The 15,490-nt window shown below is 42.4% G+C and overlaps 1 long non-coding RNA gene across 1 annotated transcript in view; it reads right to left on the reverse strand.

Annotated features, from left to right (window-relative positions):
• LOC110484889 (uncharacterized) overlaps positions 1-14,826 on the reverse strand; it is a 194,420-nt gene extending 179,594 nt beyond the window's left edge. The window contains exon 1 of the long non-coding RNA XR_014954055.1: positions 14,550-14,826. This is a non-coding gene — a long non-coding RNA (uncharacterized LOC110484889). The remainder of the gene's footprint in view (positions 1-14,549) is intronic.
• Positions 14,827-15,490: the final 664 nt, after the last annotated feature.

Here is a 15,490-nt window from a genome sequence, read left to right on the forward strand (position 1 = left end):
ACTGAAGTATCACAGAGGAGGATCAGGAACAAATAAAATTGTCTGTGTGACTTTGTTCTTAAATCATTGTTGACACTTTTGCTGCTCCTACAATGCTAATGTAACTTTCGGCTCTTTCTTCATGTGCTGTCCTTATTGTGCAACCATGGAAATACTGAAAAGAGTAATCATCATTTTGTCAGCCATTTATTTTAATATTGTTCTCCAAATATTTGAAAATACCTAAAAACAAGGGGAGAATTTCCGAAGCTCATCTATCAGTCAGAGGCAGCCTGCTCTCCTTCCAACCCACACACAGCTTCTTCGAAAACTGGAAAGACATCCATGTATTTGAAAACCCGCCAGCTGCTTCCAGGCCAGACAGCTGATGTGCCCAGATTCCTCCATTCTCTGGGGGGGAAAAATTAATCAGGAGCCAAAGTTGTTTTGTTTTCTCTTATATTATACACTGATTACAGAAAGAAATAGTGTCACCGAAAAAATTCAGTCAAAAAGGGTTTTTCTAATGACTGAAATTGTGATTCAGCCCCAAAAGACATAGAGATTGAGCCAGCCTGAAACCAGAGATGTCACTTCATCTGGCTTCTATGGGAAAAGAACTGAATCCACACTGAGCCCAAATTTCTGGGCTGATATGTAATAGCATTTGCCTAATTAGAGTCCAGCTGGAGGCTTATTATATAGCAGGATACAGTAGGCTTTTGCTTCTTCAAATCAGACTTGGACACAGGCTTGGCTGAAGAACTTGACTTCCTGTGATCTAACCAGGATATGACTGTATGTAATGGGACTGTAACTGGTTTTTTTATTACAAACTGGCCCCTGCAGAACTTTTACTTTCCCTGCAGCCAAGGTCTCTCACCTGCAGTCCTGACATGCTTCAAGCTGCAGGCTGAAATACCAGTTTTAAGGGTGTGGTTAAACACAGAAGCAAGAACCAAGGTTTGTATATGCATTGTGTGGCCTGGAGTTAACCCACTTAACTATATGAAGGTCATCTTCCTAGTTTTACGTGGGGAATTGTAGCAGCTACTTTAGTATCTCACAGCAGGAGGGAGCTCTTCCAGGTTTAGTTGATGCTTGCAAAGTGCTCTTGAGGTTGTAAAGAACCTGAAGGGCTATTTTGTAAAGTTGTGTGCAGAACATCACAGCACAGGCCATTCCTTACCTGGTCAAGATGGATTTATCCAACATTTTATTTCCAAGTGATAAATTCCCTACTCATATTGTCGCTGAGGTTTCACCAGAAAAGAATTTGAAGGGATTCTGCTCTTGGGCAAATAGGAAATTTGAAATCCATGAGAAGAACTCTTTCAGCAATCCTTCCAGATTAGAAACACATTTCTGCATTATTGGATAGGCTGGGGGAGAGTTGTCACCAGGACTTGTCTCCTTGCATGGTGAAACATTCCACAAGGATCAGAAGTATATCCTTCTGCAAAATGCACCAGGGACTAGATGGTTTTGGTGGCCATAGTTCTCTATGCTTCCAGGAGAACAGCAACCAGAATTCCAAACTGCTGTATTCAAGCTCCAATGATACCAATCAGTACCCATGAGGACCGGGGACTTAATATTTGCTATTAAAGATAGCAAGAAAGATAGCTTGCCTGCCACAGATTTTTCCCAATTTTTGTATGATGACTAAGTCTCAGACATCAGACACACTTTCCAGACCTTGAACATCAGCTTGGCTGTGGTAATTACCCATGCACAGATACAGAGTCTGAGGCAAGACTTCAACTCATCTGAATTAGATTCACTAACAACAGCAGAAATTAGCTATGTTCCAAGTACAGCTCAGGGACTAAGTGCTTGTACATGCATATTTGCCACAGGTCACATAACATTATTTAATGTATTATTCCCAAACTCGGTTGACACCCTTTGTGTTAATTTCTTTACATGTGGGCCTTATTTCATAAACTAACAAAAGTAAAATCTACACACACCCTTAATGCTGACACTTTTATAGAGGAGTAATGGATATAACTGCTGCTGCTTTCATACACCCTCTTCTGATCACAGAAGGCCAACCTCTCTTACTGCCCACCCTTCTGCCTCTGACAGAAGACAGTAAGAGAAAGCAGGTCATGTCACAGTCAAGTTCTATTCTAAACAAGTCAGGCTAAATAATCCAACAGCAAACTCTAGTAAAAACCACCCAAGTTAGAGGGATGAGACTTGTTAACAATCACTTAACTGAACAGTGAAGTCTAAATGTAAGTGGGCTTGTTTGGACTTACACCAGATCAGGCAGTGAGCACATATACGCTTCAGGCAGCAGATGGGATGGGAAGGAAAGGAAAGGAGTTCGATCCCTATCATCATGCCCACGAGTATCAAACTGGTGGGAAGCTGAGAAGGGAGACTCCTTCAGGCAGCACAACTCCTTACCTTGCAAAGGGATACCTGGGAGGGCACATTTCTTAACTGGGAACATCAGTGGCCCTACCTGGAACTGGCACAGGTCACACACCACTCCATGACTCCTGCAGCCACGTCCTCCCAGTGTTGAGAGGCCAGACACAGGGACCTGACTCCTGGCCAAGCCACTTCAGCTGCTGACTCTGTTTCCTTGCACATCTCTTCTGTCCCAGCACTATAATCCCAGAATTCAATTTAGGAATTCTGAATTCAGAAAGAAAGCAAGCCTATACCACCTAAGAGAAAAAACATCTCTCTCCCTTTGCTCACTGATTAGTAATTTTTAGCTGCTTCAATTCCCCCTGAAACTTGCAATTCAAGAAGTAGAGAAAATACTCTTCTCATTAGCAATAACAGTCATGTGAAAAGAAGAAACAACTTGTCTCACTAATTATGGGCATTGTGTTTGCAGTCCATTTGCTCCTGATCACTTCTTTTTAGTTACTCCTTGTACTCTGCCTCATCTTGCTTGGAAAGACAGCAGCACAAGGGGAATATAGTACCTCTTACTGCTCAACTTCTTCATTTTTATAAACTTTACGTATGCCTATTCACCTCTCCCTCAGAGGATAATGAGGTACAGTGATACTTAATACCAGAAGTCTGGTAACAACAAGTCCTATATAATATTATTCTTTACATAGCATCATGAACAGGTGAGCCAGCAGTACTTTTTCTAGTACTACAGTCCATTCCACTTCCCATGGAGTTTTCTCTGCCCCAAAATAAAATGAGACAAGTAAGTTAAATCTAACAAGCACCTTAAACAGACATTACTTCCCTGGTCTTCCACAGGAGTGAGTGAAGACAAGACACCTCTGTGGTTAAGAAATTAAGTTAAAATAAGAGATGACCTCAGCAACCCAAACTGGAAAGACAGGAAAAAAAAAAAATAAGAAGAAGAAAAAATACAATTCCAAACTGCTTTCTGTTTTTCATGTTGTTTGCAGCCATGTAAACCTCATTAGAGCTGAATTTCTGCAGAGCATCATAGTGACATTCAATGGACCACTTGCAAATATGCATTTCTTTTAAGTGTCCTGAACAAACTATCTGGGTCTGGAGCTGGGGCCAGACGTTTGTTAGAAAGCCAAGCTCTGGGCAAAATAACCATCCAAGCTTCCACACTTGCTCCAATTTGCCAATTAAACATACAAAACAAATAATGCAAAAGGGGAGGGAGGAGCAACACCCTGTTGCTTTGCCAGAAAATGTCAAAATAAGCCAGAGATAGGAGCCAGTAGAGCTACTTACACCACATTATAACATGCAGAGCATTGCCTGCCTCCTGATCCTGACAGTAATTTGTCATTGTACTGCAGCCTCATTGTGTTTGTTTCCTTTAAGGGAGACAGAAGTCTCATCTGCAATCTTTGAGGGAGTGTGGTCAGGCTGCCTAGCAAGATATTTCAAGGGAAGACCATTATTCCCACCTTGGAAAGCCCACAGTTTCTCTGTGTGTGCAAAAACCTAACCAACACACCATAATGTGGAGCAGTCTGCCCCAGCAAAGGGCTCAATCACTAATCCTCTCTGATACTCACTCAAAGCAGCAAATGTGCTCTGGAAGCACACTAGGGAGTAGCTCTCAGCCAGCTCTCACAAGCAGTAAACTGCAAAGGATGCCTTGGGATGCCTCTCTGAGTTCCAGTTTATGCCTTCTTCCTGCACCCAGAGGCAGATAGCTGCACACCAGGCAGACTAAAGACAGGCTTGCCTAAGACCTTCTATATGACACTCCTCTGAGCTCCAGTTTCATTTGTGCACCAAGAACACAGCAATTGGGCACCTAGCAAAAAGCAATGCTGAAATTCTCTCATTGTGTCCATCTTTCTGGCACTCTCTAGGATGATTTCAGCTGGTAACTGTCTCCTGCACAGAGTCACTGCACATAAACAGAAAATGAGGGAAACTGAGTTTGTGGAGCTTGGCAAGATGTGGTCCAGAGTCCCGAAGGAATTGACTGGTGTAGTTGCCAAGCCACTCTCCATGATATTTGAAAAGCCATGGCAGACAGGTGAAATCCCTGGTGATTGGAAGAGGGGGAAATTGTACCAATCTTTAAAAAGGAAGACCCTGGGAAACACCAATCTGTCAGCCTCACCTCTGTGCCTGGGAAGATCATGGAACAGATCCTCTGAGAAACCCTGCTAAGGCACATGGAGAACAGGGAGGTAATTCATAACAGCTAGAACAGCTTCACCAAGGGCAACTCTTGCCTGACCAGCCCAGTGGCCTTCTATGATGAAGTGACTACATCGATGGACAAGGGAACCATTACTGGTGTCATTTATCTGGACTTCAGGAAAGCCCTTGACACGGTCTCCCACAGCACCCTTCTCTCTAAATCAGAGAGAGGTGGATTTGATGAGTGGACTGTTGGATGGATAAGAAAGTGGTTGGATGTTTGCATACAGAGGGTCAATCTCTCAGAGCCCTGATGGACATCAGTGACAAGTGGTATCTCTCAGGGATCCATATTGGGACCAATATCTCCATTAATGACATGGACAAAGGGATCAAGTGCACCCTCAGCAGACGCCACCAAGCTGAGTGGTGATGCCCAGAGGGATCTGGACAAGTTTGAGAATTGGGCCCACTGGAATCTCATGAGATTCAGTAAAACCAAGTGCAAGGTGTTGTACCTGGCTCAGGGCAACCCCTGGTATCAGTCCAGGCTGGGGGTTGGACAGATGGAAAGCTGCCTTGGGAAGAAGGACTTGGGGGTGCTGGTGGATGAGAGGCTGGATACACCCCAGCCATGTGCACTGACAGCCCAGAAAACCAAATGTGCCCTGGGCTGCATCCAAGGCAGTGTGGGGGCATGTGAGGAGGAATTCTGCTGCTCCTGCTCCACTCTGGTGAGACCCCAGCTGCAGTGCTGCACTCAGATCTGGGATCCCCTGCACTGGAAGGACATGGACCTGCTGGAACTAGTCCAGAGCAGGACACCAAGGTGATTATAGGGATGGAGCATCTCTGCGACGACAAAGGCTGAGAGAATTGGGATTGGGGTTGGGATTAGGATTGGGATTGTACAGCCTGAAAAAGTGGCTGTTCTGGCTCTGGAATGACCTAAATGTGGCCTTCCAATACCTGAAGAGAGTCCACAAGAAAGATGGAGAGAGACTATTTAAAAGAGCATGTAATGACAGGACAAGGCAAAATGGCATAAAACTGAGAGGAGGTTTAGATATTAGGAAGAAATTCTTTACTGTGAGAGTGGTGATGCACTGGAACAAGAGCTAGTACAGTAGAACTAGAGGCTGTGGCCAGGTGAGAAGTGAACCTGATACTTGCTAATCACAGAAAGTGTAACTGTGTCAGGTGATGGGTCACAGCTTAACAAGACAGGAGATGGAGGAGAGTCCCAGGTGACTCCGTGTACCTCTGAGCTCTGCAGTGCACTGTAAACTCTGCAGTACAGACATACACATTCACTGACCTCAGAGATGACAAGAAAAACCATCAGCAACTGTGATTCATCTGTAATTTCCCTTTCTAGCTCCAAATGTGCCCTGAGAAACTGCTCAGGAGTCTTTCTTTGCATTAATTTAGAATTGCACATGCTTTACTTCATTAATGTATTTCTATAATTATCAGGCGCTCATCTTGTTCTTAGAAAGATTCTGACTGTCCATAAAATATAGTTCATATCCATCCTTTATTATAGGAAAAGCTGCAATCCTTATAAAAGACAAATTATTCTAACTCACCATCCTATCATTGGAAAAAAGTCACTGGTAATTTGGACTGCTGTTGAATTTGCCAATAGGTTCATTTTGTACTCTAAAAGGGAAATCAGATAATTTCTTTGGCAAGACTGCACATTTCTTATTGCACATAGTTATTGCACAACCTTCAGCAAAAATGTATTTTTAAAAGTTTTCAGAGACTCTTTAGCCTATCCTCTTGCCACCAGCACCCTTTTTTTCCCACTTCAAAATCTCACAGCTTTATTTTTTCCTTGACCGCAAAATCAGCATAAAAGTGAAACTTGACATGAATTGGGGGAGCGGTTTTCGAGTAAAGATGAAACAAATCTTAAAAGTATTTTAGTAGTTTTTAAATATTTAAAGATTGCAACCACAAAATCAAAGTTTTGTGTTTCAGATACTTTTATGTACTGGTCTAATCAAAATCAGCTTGGTATAAAAATAGAGTTTTGCAAGTCAGCTCATTTCCATAATGAGAACTATCCCCTTAAACTACTGCTGTAAGGTCGTTCGGCCTGCAGAGCCTTGCCCCCTTCCCTAGCACACTCCTGCTAGCAGAATGGCAATGACCCAGCATCCCATAAACCCCATACCAGAGGCACCCAAGTCAAAGAGTAAGAAAAGCCATTAATTTGGCATTCCTTTCCCTTCTTAGGTGCTTGGTGTAAGTCATTCCTGGACCTGGATCCTGAAGAGGCTGGAACACAGGTTTAACCTTACACACTTCATGGAGCTGCATTTACTTCAAAACTGCAAACACTGGGAGGCTTAGGGCCTTACAAACTGAAAAGTGGGCTCCACAATCTCTTAAAAAAGGATCCTGCCTATCTGGAAAGCCAATTTGTTGTGGGAGAGGGGCATGGGGAGAGGGGTGGGTGGTGGGGTTGTTAACTATTACAGTTACATTACACCATGATTAGTCCACTGAAAGAAAACAGCAGGAATTTAAAAAAAAAAAAAAAGCTCCTACTTCCTCTCCACTCCCAAGTTAGTTTGTTATGTGTATTTGATGGCCCCTTCATGAAGACACAGTAAGACCCTGAACCTGCAATGACCCCTGTTTCCACACAGAACATATGGACTGCAGTGCAGGGGTTTGCCTGGACAGGGCTCATTGTCAACTGAGACTCAAACATCCCTGAGCAAGCAGAACAGCTAAAGTATATTTTAATATTCCCCTAAAAAAATTTTAAAAAAATTCTAAAAAAAAAAAAGGCCAGCAGGTTTTTACTCTTCTGCTTCTATGAGACACTTCCTACCCTTCCTATTGTGTTGTTTTACAACTGAGCACATCCCCGTAGGTGTCGGATGCTCAGCAGGGACTGCACTATTTATATGTAAGGCACCATTCTGCAGCACCTTGAGCTGTGTTATTCATCACCTTCAACTCTTTCTGAGCTCTGCTCAAGCTGGGGGCACTCAGCCCATCCCTGGATGGCACACAAAACTAGTTTACTTTGATCTTAAGTGCTGGAATTGTTTGTGATTAAATATAATTTCATTAAATCCTCAAATTTGCCCATTCTCCTAATATTTGCAACTTCACTGAGAACAATACATGTACAAATCACAAGCATCACACATCCTAGTGAAGATGAAGTTAATTTACAAGATCTAGCCTTAAAAATACAAGGATTTCACAACAAATCTGTCACTATAGTAACAGAGTAAGCTTATGTGAACTTCAGGCATTCATATTCATAGAAACTCCTGAAGCAAGACTGACTGTTGGCCATAACATCCCTACTCTTGCCAAGTTTCAAATAGTGCATGAATTATGCCAAAAATAAATGGGTGTGACTAATACAAGCACACAGAACACCAAGGGGAAAAGAAACACCCAAGCTTTTGCCTCTAAGGCAACATTTGTTGATTGAAAAGATGGGCATTTGGAGAGTATGCCTTTTCCTTCCCTCTATCTTCTTGCTTTATTTGCACATCATAAAAGCCCCACATGCACATTTGCCTGCCATAAATTGTACGACTGCTAGTAATCACACATCTTTGCAGTCTATAGAACAAATCTTTTTTTAAAGACTTGCTCCCTTTGTATTCCCCTGGTATTTAAGGAGCACGTGTGTGCTGGAGGAGGGAAGTCAATCTGTTTTAACTCATACCTTTCTCTGTCACATAGCTGCAAGCAACTCTTTTTACAGCCTCTAAAAAAAGCATGTCCAGCCTTAGCCCATGACAAGCTCTGTGACATTAAATTCATCTCTCACACATCCTCTCCTGCCCATCTCATCTCTGCACTCCAACCCAGCCTGCCCACTCTCACTTTGCAAGGTCAGATTTTTCCAAGGGCCAGACTGCATGTAATGTGCTGCATCCAGATCCAGAGACTTCCTGCTAATTGCTGTGGTCACACTTCCTAATCCAACAAGCATCAAACTGCACAGCAGCCTCTGAAGTGGAATAGGTCACCTGGCAATGTGCTGCAGGTCGTTCAGCTGGCAGACTTTTCTTGATGAAAGACAGTTGTGTAAGGTAGCTGTCCCAACATGAACAGCAATGGAGATTAATTACATGTGATACACCCACTCTGACTCATGAGACAGCACAGAAGTAAGGGACAGAGGAAGGGGAAGAAGATGAAGAGAAAAAGGAAGAGTAAGCACAATAAGCCCTTAACTCACCCAAAGAACAAATTGAAGTTTCACACTTTCCACTTTTCCCTATGAAATAGAAAAGTTCTGCAAGTTTTGGATTTTCAAACCAAGAACCAACCTCTCTTTTTCTGTCCCAGCTCCTCTGCTGTACAGCAGCTCCATTCCCCAATGCAATTCAGCCCAAATCAATACTTCTCAGAACTCAGTAACTTCTTTTGGGTCTGATGGGCTCTATAAAGACTGACCCCATTAAAAACAAGCAAGAAAGAAGCAGAAACATCTCTGTGGCTGTCAATTCAGCCCGTGTTCCCAGAGATGACTTTACAGTGTCTCACTTTGCCCAAATCTTGATTTTGGCTTAATGATGGAATTAGCCCAAACACATGTTGAGAGAAGAATGTGAAGACATGGGAAGGCTCAGGAGACCAAGGCAGACCACCACAGACCAGGGGTTTTGCAGTAGGAAAACATAAATCCCTCTAAAAACCGATCTTGAAATTCAATGCCAGGGATACAGAATAAGGGTTTTCTTCCTTGCATGCATCACCTCAACAGTCAGTCTACCTTTTCAGATCAAGTGCTAAGCTCTGACCCCACAATCTTTCCCAGTGTATCTTTGACAGAATGATGGCCTCCAATCCATTTTGACAGTCCATTTGTGCATGATCAAGGAGGCCGCTTTCAGTTTTCAGGACTTAGGCCTGGAACTGGAAGATCTTGTATGAACACAACAGAAAAACAGACGGAGGGAAAGAAGGTGAGAAATCACAAAAGCTACTCATGGTCCATGGATTATTTAAGAACACCTGTGTTGCCTGAACACTTGACCTTGCTTTGCCCTGGATTATTCACAATGCTGGCATCGAGTCGCCACTTGCCAGAAAATCGTACTGGGTTACTCACCATCACATGAGACAGGCCTGCCTCCAAACTGTGCTAAAAATTGCACGTATTCATAGGCCTTTGCCAGTTCACTGCCTATTTCCCAGCCATAAGGGTTTTGGTAGCTTGGCCTCCAGCCCTGTTGCTAACAGCACTCAACTGAACAAAACAACATCTCTTGTGAGCATGCTGGGGCATCAGCAGACAGCACAAAGTCAAGTATGTCCCTGAGGACTTGCTCAGAGCTCTCAGAAAAGCTTACCTTGACTAAAATATGCCTTGGGTGAAACTCAGCTGCCTCATATCAGGATACAACAGTCAGCTGAGGAAGCAAGAAGTGGAATCACCCACTAGATTTTACACCACCAGTCACTGACTTACCCTCAATTTGTGTTGGAGGTCACCAAAATCTAATTCAGACCTCCTTGTCATCTCATTCTGAAATGATGCTATGAATTTGATCTTCTTGTTTCATAACTACATTTTGGACTCACTTGATGGCTTCTTGAACTCTCATGAAGAACTATGACTCTGACTTGGTCACAGCATAGTACTGTATCACATGAATACATTTTCCTCTTGGAGTTTTTTGTAAAAGACTTCTGGAGGATGCAAGCCTGTTCTCCCTCAGGCTTTAAACCATCCATTCTTTCAGGACCATAATGCCAGCACCCTGGGGCAGTACAGACAATCCTTGGAAAGGACTAGCAAGAAGATCTGAAACATGTTTTCAGTTCTACCCATTAACAATTTTTGGTCCCCAATACCCTTTGGGAGTGCAAAGCAGAAGCAAATTCCCATAGCTTCATCCTAACAGTAGCCTAGGCTGTGTTGGCAGGCCAAGTAGTGGCCACTGTCTTTAAATGTATTAACTCTGCTTTTTAGAGAAACATGTGAGTCCTGACAGAATAGACAGAAAGATTTCAGAGTGGTTGTGTTATAATTACATAAGCTTAGCTTATAGCATTACAGCTGTTCCAGATGTGGGTCACCATGTTCAAACAGGTACTCTGAATACCAGTTCCCAGAACCACTCAGGACTTGGAGCTTAATTTTCTTCAAGAGTTGTGGTTGGTTGACTCAAGTGGAAACCTTAGTTTTTGTCCCAGTCAAGCTTTCATTTCCATTTTGGTCCTCTAGAACAGCTAAACTTATCTCACCCTCTTTGAATCTATTTCACTTCTTACTTCTTACTCTTTCCTTCCTGAAAAATGTTAGTAGTTTATAGCCTGCAGTTTTTTGGAGGATGAGGTTTCAGGCAAAAAAAAAAAAAAAAAAAAGACGCATATAAGTGAGATAGTGGCAGTTTTAGCCCAAAAGAGAAGGATGTTCTGGGCACCCCTACCAAACTGCCTAGAATCTACACAGCCATGGTAAAGACTGCCTATCCAAGCCAGCCAGGAGCACCAGCAGGCCTAACTACCCCCAAAAGTGACAGGTTTGCTCTTAAATGCCTCAAGGCTGTCCTTTCCTTGCCATACAGGCAATATTCAAAGGTCCTTTGACACTTTGCTCACAGGTAAATGCCCAAATTCTTCTGGGAACTGAGAAGTCCTCTGTAAATTTGCAGTGTCAGTTTGAGTGACACTTGCATTCTGTCTTAGGGCTTCTTATTTTCCAGCTCAGGAGAATGAAAAGGCCATGTACCAAAATTTAGTAAAATTGACTTCAAAATGAACTATTAAGGGGCCAATGGAAAAGGTTGCCACAAATAGTCCTCGATGTGAAATGGAGACACTGATAAGGTTTTGTTGATGAGTTCTATTACTTGCCATAAAGGACCTTAACTACATCTAAAAGACAGGAAAGCAACTGCATTCCTAAGCACTCTTTTTAAAAACTCCAATGCTTTAAGTAAGAACACTAAATATCTATTGAAGTTTCAAATTTGGAATTACTCTGCTCCTGGTAAATAAAGGCTTCCGTTTTCCTGGTAGCAAGATGGAGATCTGGAGGATAGAGATGAGAAACATTTATTCATTAATATCTACAGGTCTGCCTGGAGACCCAAATCTTAAGCACATGCTTATGTACTTGATTGAACAGAGAAAAAACTTAAGTACACATTTAAGTGTTTTTGATGAGTGTTGCCATATGAATTTCAACATGGATTTACAGATCTATGGCTTGACTGACAGACTCAACCCTTTCAAACATATATTATCTAATTAGTGCCTAAAGGAAAAGGCCTAGATATAGAACATTTGTCTTTTAGCACACAACTCACACAGCATTTCATGATGTCTTGACACTTATTAATTGCATTCAGTTTGAATATAAACACTGTCACATGATCCTTAATCGAGAATTGGCTGAAATACCATAAACAAAGGATTACAAGCACAGAGCAGGGAGGATGTGTCTCCAGGGATGCCACGGGGAATTTTGGTTGTGTCCAGTCTTGTTCTCAAACAATAAGGAAAACAGAGTTATAAACAAACCAGACTTTATAGATGGTAAAAAACAGACATGAGAACAGCCATAAAAACAGAACTAGAAAGAAATGAAAGAGAAAGAAATAAGAGAGAAAGAAAGAGAGAAAGAGAGAGAGAAAGAGATAAAGAGAGAGAGAAAGAGAGAAAGAGAGAGAGAAAGAGAGAAAGAGAGAGAGAAAGAGAGAAAGAGAGAGAGAGAGAGAGAAAGAAAGAAAGAAAGAAAGAAAGAAAGAAAGAAAGAAAGAAAGAAAGAAATTTCTATCTTCTTCTTCTTCTCAGCTTGAAAGAGACAATATTCTCAACACCTTCTGTCCAAAGAGAGAGTAAACGCCAAGGATTATCCAAAGTATGCACAGAACTTTAGTAGAGACAGTTTCCCAATATCATACAGATCAGTAAAAACTGGATTACTCTCTCCAGAGAGAAAGGCAGAAGTAGAAAGGTTCTGTAAAACTACCATGTCTTCTAAAACAACTCCAGCAGCAGCAACCACACCAGTATAAACTCCCTTCCTGCCTCCCCTCCATCTGCCAACATTCTTCCCTGAGGCTGTTCCAGATTTGCCATCTCCAACCCTATGGACTACAGACTTCAGTCATCCCAGCTCCTGTTACAGGTTGGGACTTGTTACAGAGGCAAGATTAACTTACTTTCTTGGCTTGGTCATGACATCTGGGAAATTCCTTCCTTGCTCAAGCAATCAGAGCCTGGGACCCCAGGATGTGACTGCCACCAACAGGCAGTGGAAGAGGTGGATGACACAAAAGCATTCCAGGGTTTTAAAGTCTCCTACAAGTATGTGTGACTTTGAAGGTGCTCACAAGAACATGGAAGATCCTTTGGAATTGAAGGACAATAGCCTAAACTTGCAATGAAAACTAAAAGGACTGCAAACTCTGGCAACCTCTTTCTGAATAGAATACATTCTACCCTTCAGTTAAGAGGGAGCCAAGTGCTGGAGCACTGTGTGTTTGTAGAGCTGCAAAAAGTTAGTCCAAACACATTTTTTCACATTAGTCTGGCATTTGCTAAAAGCCACTACAGCTGTATTTGTAGCAGATCATTTTTTCAGATGACCAGAAGACTTATTTTCAGCTGCCTGTCAATTAATTCATTTATCATTTCAACCTTTCCTTTAAGTAGAATTGTTCTCTCATAACTTTCATACCATTGCAAATTTTTACCATGTGGGGGAATCAAATAAAATTCACCAGAGCTTTCAATCAGTGTGAGAGAGAAAGAGATGAAGAAAAGTGCAGCAACAGTACATTTGAGAGCAAAATCATTTATTCTGCCTAAGAATGAAACTGCTATCTAGAAAAAAGGCTGATTATTCATAATGGTACTCTCTGCTATTACCAGAACTCTCTACAGCCTCGATCAGCTTTTATCCAACATGTTTAACATGTCAAAGTCAATTAGCTTTTCCACACATTTATTTCACAGCACTACTTCAGTACACAACCAGACACCCAAGTATCAAATCGAGTACACATTTGTTTGTATGTATTTAATATTATCCTAGCCCTTGACAGCTTTAAAAGAACACATATCTTAGAAATAATTGAGCTTTCTTTAGGAGAAGATCTGCCATGCAAAGTTAGTTTTTCTGTAAGCAGCTTCATGTTGGAGGGTTACTATTTTAAAGTACGAAGACAGATTGTGTAATTGTATATCTTTATAGTTACATAATGCAATAAACAGTATAATTTGTAACAAGAGTAACAAAGGACAGGGATAACTCCCCTAACAAAAACCCTGCAATAGCAAACTCCAGATTACATGAAAAATAAGGGATACACCAAGGAGCACAAAGCAAGCAAACTGACCACTCAGATTTGGCCCTAACAAAAACCCTGCAACAGCAAACTCCAGATAACATGAAAAATAAGGGATACACCAAGGAGCACACAGCAAGCAAACTGACCACTCAGATTTGGCTTAGATCCATCAGGCCCCCTAATCCTTGCAACAACACCCATCCCAAGCCATACATGGGAATCACTGATTGCTCAGGTAAAGCAACAGTACAAAGAGATAGATCAGGTTCAGTACAGTCAGAATCAGAATTTTCTGCCACAGTACACAGGACCAGGCTGTCTCTGCCTGTGGTCCCACTTCTAGAGTCACCAGCTCTTTCAGCTAACTGCTCAAGAGGTGTTTAACAGCAATGCCACCACTTCTGGCATCAAGCTGCTCTTGAAAGAAATGTAACTATTCTCACTCCTGCATCTGAGCCAACACACTCCATGTCTCTGCTCAGTTTGCCCCATGGCCAGACAGCCACTCACAGAACTCTGACAACGTCCTGCAAATAGTTTCATCTACCCAAGAAGCAGCACAGCTTCACCTGAAGTACCTGAGGGTATAAAATCCACCATGTCCTCAGCCCCACCACCGCCCACCACCATCAGCTGGCACACACAGCACATCCCCATCAGCTCCCACACAACCAGTGGAATTAACAACAGTTTGCTCACCCTTCAGAAAACAGCTTCTGCTGCCTGGTAGTCTCAGGACTGCACCTCAAACACAAGACCCAATCTCCAGAACCCTCACTGCCATCCCACTCCGCTCCAACTGAACATCTTTTTATAGCCCAGCCTCCTCACACTGCATAGAACTCCTAGGCTGACTTAATGCTCCTCTGCCTGGTAGGGGGTGGGAATGTGCCTCCCCACATGGCTTTACAAATAAATACTGAACAACTTCACACAGCCTCTGCAAAGACAGAGAAACTGTCGTGTCTCCAGTCAGGGAAAACAGGGCAGCAGCTCCAGCATCATCCTCTGCTGCCTGTCAGCACCAAACCTGTGCCCTCCTTACATGAGCACAGGGAGCTGGCAGCAGCTCTGCAGGCCATAAGCAGATCAGCTCCTCACACACTAAAAGCTTGTCTGAAGTGCCCAGCGCCAATGAGCTCTGAAGCCGATTTCCACACAGTACTAGCAGGGCTCTCTTTTGGATGAATCACCTTCACAGCCAAAAAATGAAAGCCTGAGGAAAGCTTATTATCCATGAAATGCAGACTTGCCAAAAAATACAAAGCTGCCAGCATTTTGGAATTAGCTTACCTTGGAGCATCCCTGCTATTTTAATGGAAAGACACCTAAGCATGCAAACACTGAAGTACAGGTTAAGAAAAGCCAGCTGAAACCTCTGGCCCAATTTTCTTCCTGCTCACATTTCTGAAAAAGCCCATTTGGGGCCAGCATGTTCCTCTGTTGTCATATTACCAAAATCAGCACAATCTAAACTATCCCTGGAAATTCAGCTTCAAAATACATGTATCCCTCCTTCACACTGTACACTGCATGTACTTGATATCAAAAGAGAATAACAAAAATCAATGGAGTTTTGTGCTCTCTTTTTTTCTTCTGAATAAATACACAAAATACTGAAGATTTCCCCCTAAGATACT

The sequence above is a fragment of the Lonchura striata genome, chromosome 3 (assembly GCF_050655825.1).
Source record: "Lonchura striata isolate lonStrDom1 chromosome 3, ASM5065582v1, whole genome shotgun sequence".
Classification (NCBI taxonomy): domain Eukaryota; kingdom Metazoa; phylum Chordata; class Aves; order Passeriformes; family Estrildidae; genus Lonchura; species Lonchura striata.